General features: G+C 39.8%; 2 non-coding genes across 2 annotated transcripts; both read right to left on the bottom strand.

Moving 5' to 3' along the window:
* Window positions 1–3,971: 3,971 nt before the first annotated feature.
* On the bottom strand, window positions 3,972–4,044 carry TRNAF-GAA (transfer RNA phenylalanine (anticodon GAA)). The gene has a single exon. It is a non-coding gene; the product is annotated as a tRNA-Phe (tRNA).
* A 1,675-nt stretch (window positions 4,045–5,719) lies between these two features.
* On the bottom strand, window positions 5,720–5,792 carry TRNAF-GAA (transfer RNA phenylalanine (anticodon GAA)). Its single transcript has one exon. It is a non-coding gene; the product is annotated as a tRNA-Phe (tRNA).
* Between the last annotated feature and the right edge of the window lie 1,708 nt (window positions 5,793–7,500).

The following is a 7,500-nucleotide window of genomic DNA, read 5'->3' as shown; positions in this document are numbered from 1 at the left end:
CATTCAACAAACAAGATGCATGACCTGGATATTTACCCTTATATGTTAGAGATATGTTTTAAGGAGTCCTGTATCATTCAGCAGTTAACTTGTGCAATGGGTAAATAGCGTTTTTGGGATCCGGGTTAGGTAGCGTTTTTTTAACTCTGAATGGACTAGCACTATATTACCCAGACGTATTTGGCCTGAGTAGGTAAGCAATGTCATCTGACTACTGACATCTGTGTTCAAGGGGAAGTTGAAGGTAAGGCAGACAAGAGGTTACTTTACAAAAAAGCATGAAATGGGAAACATTCATAGTCTAACCTGAAGGCAAGAAATGTGGAAGCAAGTTTAGAATGAGGACAGAAAGCAAAGTCTATGTTAAATTACTTGTGTTGTATATCAGTTGGAAAAAATTTGATGAATAGAGAAAAAAGTACTGCAGCAGATTCCAAGACCTCTTTTGTCAGAAGCAAGGAACCTCTCAACTGTGCCAAAACCCGGGATTGAACCAGGGACCTTCAGATCTTCAGTCTAACGCTCTCCCAACCGAGCTATTTCGGCCTGCTGCTATCTGTGGTCTTCATACTTTGATTTGAACCATTCAATAAACTAGATGCATGACCTGGATATTTACCCTTATATGTTAGAGATATGTTTTAAGGAGTCCTGTATCATTCAGCAGTTAACTTGTGCAATGGGTAAATAGCGTTTTTGGGATCCGGGTTAGGTAGCGTTTTTTTAACTCTGAATGGACTAGCACTATATTACCCAGACGTATTTGGCCTGAGTAGGTAAGCAATGTCATCTGACTACTGACATCTGTGTTCAAGGGGAAGTTGAAGGTAAGGCAGACAAGAGGTTACTTTACAAAAAAGCATGAAATGGGAAACATTCATAGTCTAACCTGAAGGCAAGAAATGTGGAAGCAAGTTTAGAATGAGGACAGAAAGCAAAGTCTATGTTAAATTACTTGTGTTGTATATCAGTTGGAAAAAATTTGATGAATATAGAAAAAAGTACTGCAGCAGATTCCAAGACCTCTTTTGTCAGAAGCAAGCAACCTCTCAACTGTGCCAAAACCCGGGATTGAACCAGGGACCTTTAGATCTTCAGTCTAACGCTCTCCCAACTGAGATATTTCGGCCTACTGCTATCTGTGGTCTTCATACTTTGATTTGAACCATTCAACAAACAAGATGCATGACCTGGATATTTACCCTTATATGTTAGAGATATGTTTTAAGTAGTCCTGTATCATTCAGCAGTTAACTTGTGCAATGGGTAAATAGCGTTTTTGGGATCCGGGTTAGGTAGCGTTTTTTTAACTCTGAATGGACTAGTACTATATTACCCAGACGTATGTGGCCTGAGTAGGTAAGCAACGTCATCTGACTACTGACATCTGTGTTCAAGGGGAAGTTGAAGGTAATGCAGACAAGAGTTTACATTACAAAAAAGCATGAAATGGGAAACATTCATAGTCTAACCTGAAGGCAAGAAATGTGGAAGCAAGTTTAGAAGGAGGACACAAAGCAAAGTCTATGTTAAATTGCTTGTGTTGTATATCAGTTGGAAAGAATTTGATGAATAGAGAAAAAAGTACTACAGCTGATTCCAAGACCTATTTTGTTAGAAGCAAGGAACCTCTCAACTGTGCCGAAACCCGGGATTGAACCAGGGACCTATAGATCTTCAGTCTAACGCTCTCCCAACTGAGCTATTTGGGCCTACTGCTAGCTGTGGTCTTCATACTTTGATTTGAACCATTCAACAAACAAGATGCATGACCTGGATATTTACCCTTATATGTTAGAGATATGTTTTAAGGAGTCCTGTATCATTCAGCAGTTAACTTGTGCAATGGGTAAATAGCGTTTTTGGGATCCGGGTTAGGTAGCGTTTTTTTAACTCTGAATGGACTAGCACTATATTACCCAGACGTATTTGGCCTGAGTAGGTAAGCAATGTCATCTGACTACTGACATCTGTGTTCAAGGGGAAGTTGAAGGTAAGGCAGACAAGAGGTTACTTTACAAAAAAGCATGAAATGGGAAACATTCATAGTCTAACCTGAAGGCAAGAAATGTGGAAGCAAGTTTAGAATGAGGACAGAAAGCAAAGTCTATGTTAAATTACTTGTGTTGTATATCAGTTGGAAAAAATTTGATGAATAGAGAAAAAAGTACTGCAGCAGATTCCAAGACCTCTTTTGTCAGAAGCAAGGAACCTCTCAACTGTGCCAAAACCCGGGATTGAACCAGGGACCTTCAGATCTTCAGTCTAACGCTCTCCCAACCGAGCTATTTCGGCCTGCTGCTATCTGTGGTCTTCATACTTTGATTTGAACCATTCAATAAACTAGATGCATGACCTGGATATTTACCCTTATATGTTAGAGATATGTTTTAAGGAGTCCTGTATCATTCAGCAGTTAACTTGTGCAATGGGTAAATAGCGTTTTTGGGATCCGGGTTAGGTAGCGTTTTTTTAACTCGGAATGGACTAGCACTATATTACCCAGACGTATGTGGCCTGAGTAGGTAAGCAACGTCATCTGACTACTGACATCTGTGTTCAAGGGGAAGTTGAAGGTAATGCAGACAAGAGTTTACATTACAAAAAAGCATGAAATGGGAAACATTCATAGTCTAACCTGAAGGCAAGAAATGTGGAAGCAAGTTTAGAAGGAGGACACAAAGCAAAGTCTATGTTAAATTGCTTGTGTTGTATATCAGTTGGAAAGAATTTGATGAATAGAGAAAAAAGTACTACAGCTGATTCCAAGACCTATTTTGTTAGAAGCAAGGAACCTCTCAACTGTGCCGAAACCCAGGATTGAACCAGGGACCTTTAGATCTTCAGTCTAACGCTCTCCCAACTGAGCCATTTCAGCCTACTGCTAGCTGTGGTCTTCATACTTTGATTTGAACCATTCAACAAAAAAGATGCATGACCTGGATATTTACCCTTATATGTTAGAGATATGTTTTAAGGAGTCCTGTATCATTCAGCAGTTAACTTGTGCAATGGGTAAATAGCGTTTTTGGGATCCGGGTTAGGTAGCGTTTTTTAAACTCTGAATGGACTAGCACTATATTACCCAGACGTATTTGGCCTGAGTAGGTAAGCAATGTCATCTGACTACTGACATCTGTGTTCATGTGGAAGTTGAAGGTAAGGCAGACAAGAGGTTACTTTACAAAAAAGCATGAAATGGGAAACATTCATAGTCTAACCTGAAGGCAAGAAGTGTGGAAGCAAGTTTAGAATGAGGACAGAAAGCAAAGTCTATGTTAAATTACTTGTGTTGTATATCAGTTGGAAAAAATTTGATGAATAGAGAAAAAAGTACTGCAGCAGATTCCAAGACCTCTTTTGTCAGAAGCAAGCAACCTCTCAACTTTGCCGAAACCCGGGATTGAACCAGGGACCTTCAGAGCTTCAGTCTAACGCTCTCCAAACTGAGCTATTTCGGCCTGCTGCTACCTGAGGTCTTCATACTTTGATTTGAACCATTCAACAAACTAGATGCATGACCTGGATATTTACCCTTATATGTTAGAGATATGTTTTAAGGAGTCCTTTATCATTCAGCAGTTAACTTGTGCAATGGGTAAATAGCGTTTTTGTGATCCGGGTTAGGTAGCGTTTTTTTAACTCTGAATGGACTAGCACTATATTACCCAGACGTATGTGGCCTGAGTAGGTAAGCAACGTCATCTAACTACTGACATCTGTGTTCAAGGGGAAGTTGAAGGTAATGCAGACAAGAGTTTACATTACAAAAAAGCATGAAATGGGAAACATTCATAGTCTAACCTGAAGGCAAGAAATGTGGAAGCAAGTTTAGAAGGAGGACACAAAGCAAAGTCTATGTTAAATTGCTTGTGTTGTATATCAGTTGGATAGAATTTGATGAATAGAGAAAAAAGTACTACAGCTGATTCCAAGACCTATTTTGTTAGAAGAAAGGAACCTCTCAACTGTGCCGAAACCCGGGATTGAACCAGGGACCTTTAGATCTTCAGTCTAACGCTCTCCCAACTGAGCTATTTTGGCCTACTGCTAGCTGTGGTCTTCATACTTTGATTTGAACCATTCAACAAACAAGATGCATGACCTGGATATTTACCCTTATATGTTAGAGATATGTTTTAAGGAGTCCTGTATCATTCAGCAGTTAACTTGTGCAATGGGTAAATAGCGTTTTTGGGATCCGGGTTAGTTAGCGTTTTTTTAACTCTGAATGGACTAGCACTATATTACCCAGACGTATTTGGCCTGAGTAGGTAAGCAATGTCATCTGACTACTGACATCTGTGTTCAAGGGGAAGTTGAAGGTAAGGCAGACAAGAGGTTACTTTACAAAAAAGCATGAATTGGGAAACATTCATAGTCTAACCTGAAGGCAAGAAATGTGGAAGCAAGTTTAGAATGAGGACAGAAAGCAAAGTCTATGTTAAATTACTTGTGTTGTATATCAGTTGGAAAAAATTTGATGAATAGAGAAAAAAGTACTGCAGCTGATTCCAAGACCTCTTTTGTCAGAAGCAAGGAACCTCTCAACTGTGCCGAAACCCGGGATTGAACCAGGCACCTTCAGATCTTCAGTCTAACGCTCTCCCAAATGAGCTATTTCGGGCTGCTGCTATCTGTTGTCTTCATACTTTGATTTGAACCATTCAATAAACTAGATGCATGACCTGGATATTTACCCTTATATGTTAGAGATATGTTTTAAGGAGTCCTGTATCATTCAGCAGTTAACTTGTGCAATGGGTAAATAGCGTTTTTGGGATCCGGGTTAGGTAGCGTTTTTTTAACTCGGAATGGACTAGCACTATATTACCCAGACGTATGTGGCCTGAGTAGGTAAGCAACGTCATCTGACTACTGACATCTGTGTTCAAGGGGAAGTTGAAGGTAATGCAGACAAGAGTTTACATTACAAAAAAGCATGAAATGGGAAACATTCATAGTCTAACCTGAAGGCAAGAAACGTGGAAGCAAGTTTAGAAGGAGGACACAAAGCAAAGTCTATGTTAAATTGCTTGTGTTGTATATCAGTTGGAAAGAATTTGATGAATAGAGAAAAAAGTACTACAGCTGATTCCAAGACCTATTTTGTTAGAAGAAAGGAACCTCTCAACTGTGCCGAAACACGGGATTGAACCAGGGACCTTTAGATCTTCAGTCTAACGCTCTCCCAACTGAGCTATTTCGGCCTGCTGCTAGCTGTGGTCTTCATACTTTGATTTGAACCATTCAACAAACAAGATGCATGACCTGGATATTTACCCTTATATGTTAGAGATATGTTTTAAGGAGTCCTGTATCATTCAGCAGTTAACTTGTGCAATGGGTAAATAGAGTTTTGGAATCCGGGTTAGGTAGCGTTTTTTTAACTCTGAATGGACTAGCACTATATTACCCAGACGTATTTGGCCTGAGTAGGTAAGCAATGTCATCTGACTACTGACATCTGTGTTCAAGGGGAAGTTGAAGGTAAGGCAGACAAGAGGTTACTTTACAAAAAAGCATGAAATGCGAAACATTCATAGTCTAACCTGAAGGCAAGAAATGTGGAAGCAAGCTTAGAATGAGGACAGAAAGCAAAGTCTATGTTAAATTGCTTGTGTTGTATATCAGTTGGAAAAAATTTGATGGATAGAGAAAAAAGTATTGCAGCAGATTCCAAGACCTCTTTTGTCTGAAGCAAGGAACCTCTCAACTCTGCCGAAACCCGGGATTGAACCAGGGACCTTCAGATCTTCAGTCTAACGCTCTCCCAACTGAGCTATTTCGGCCTGCTGCTATCTGTGGTCTTCATACTTTGATTTGAACCATTCAACAAACTAGATGCATGACCTGGATATTTACCCTTATATGTTAGAGATATGTTTTAAGGAGTCCTTTATCATTCAGCAGTTAACTTGTGCAATGGGTAAATAGCGTTTTTGTGATCCGGGTTAGGTAGCGTTTTTTTAACTCTGAATGGACTAGCACTATATTACCCAGACGTATGTGGCCTGAGTAGGTAAGCAACGTCATCTGACCACTGACATCTGTGTTCAAGGGGAAGTTGAAGGTAATGCAGACAAGAGTTTACATTACAAAAAAGCCTGAAATGGGAAACATTCATAGTCTAACCTGAAGGCAAGAAATGTGGAAGCAAGTTTAGAATGAGGACAGAAAGCAAAGTCTATGTTAAATTACTTGTGTTGTATATCAGTTGGAAAAAATTTGATGAATAGAGAAAAAAGTACTGCAGCTGATTCCAAGACCTCTTTTGTCAGAAGCAAGGAACCTCTCAACTGTGCCGAAACCCAGGATTGAACCAGGCACCTTCAGATCTTCAGTGTAACGCTCTCCCAACTGAGCTATTTCGGCCTGCTGCTATCTGTGGTCTTCATACTTTGATTTGAACCACTCAACAAACTAGATGCATGACCTGGATATTTACCCTGATATGTTAGAGATATGTTTTAAGGAGTCCTGTATCATTCAGCAGTTAACTTGTGCAATGGGTAAATAGCGTTTTTGGGATCCGGGTTAGGTAGCGTTTTTTTAACTCGGAATGGACTAGCACTATATTACCCAGACGTATGTGGCCTGAGTAGGTAAGCAACGTCATCTGACTACTGACATCTGTGTTCAAGGGGAAGTTGAAGGTAATGCAGACAAGAGTTTACATTACAAAAAAGCATGAAATGGGAAACATTCATAGTCTAACCTGAAGGCAAGAAATGTGGAAGCAAGTTTAGAAGGAGGACACAAAGCAAAGTCTATGTTAAATTGCTTGTGTTGTATATCAGTTGGATAGAATTTGATGAATAGAGAAAAAAGTACTACAGCTGATTCCAAGACCTATTTTGTTAGAAGCAAGGAACCTCTCAACTGTGCCGAAACCCGGGATTGAACCAGGGACCTTTAGATCTTCCGTCTAACGCTCTCCCAACTGAGCTATTTCGGCCTACTGCTAGCTGTGGTCTTCATACTTTGATTTGAACCATTCAACAAACAAGATGCATGACCTGGATATTTACCCTTATATGTTAGAGATATGTTTTAAGGAGTCCTGTATCAGTCAGCAGTTAACTTGTGCAATGGGTAAATAGCGTTTTTGGGATCCGGGTTAGGTAGCGTTTTTTTAACTCTGAATGGACTAGCACTATATTACCCAGACGTATTTGGCCTGAGTAGGTAAGCAATGTCATCTGACTACTGACATCTGTGTTCAAGGGGAAGTTGAAGGTAAGGCAGACAAGAGGTTACTTTACAAAAAAGCATGAAATGGGAAACATTCATAGTCTAACCTGAAGGCAAAAATTGTGGAAGCAAGTTTAGAATGAGGACAGAAAGCAAAGTCTATGTTAAATTACTTGTGTTATATATCAGTTGGAAAAAATTTGATGAATAGAGAAAAAAGTACTGCAGCAGATTCCAAGACCTCTGTTGTCAGAAACAAGCAACCTCTCAACTGTGCCGAAACCCGGGATTGAACCATGGACCTTC

Source organism: Lissotriton helveticus, chromosome 8 (assembly GCF_964261635.1).
Source record: "Lissotriton helveticus chromosome 8, aLisHel1.1, whole genome shotgun sequence".
NCBI classification, from domain to species: domain Eukaryota; kingdom Metazoa; phylum Chordata; class Amphibia; order Caudata; family Salamandridae; genus Lissotriton; species Lissotriton helveticus.
This window is presented reverse-complemented; position numbering and strand designations above follow the sequence as displayed.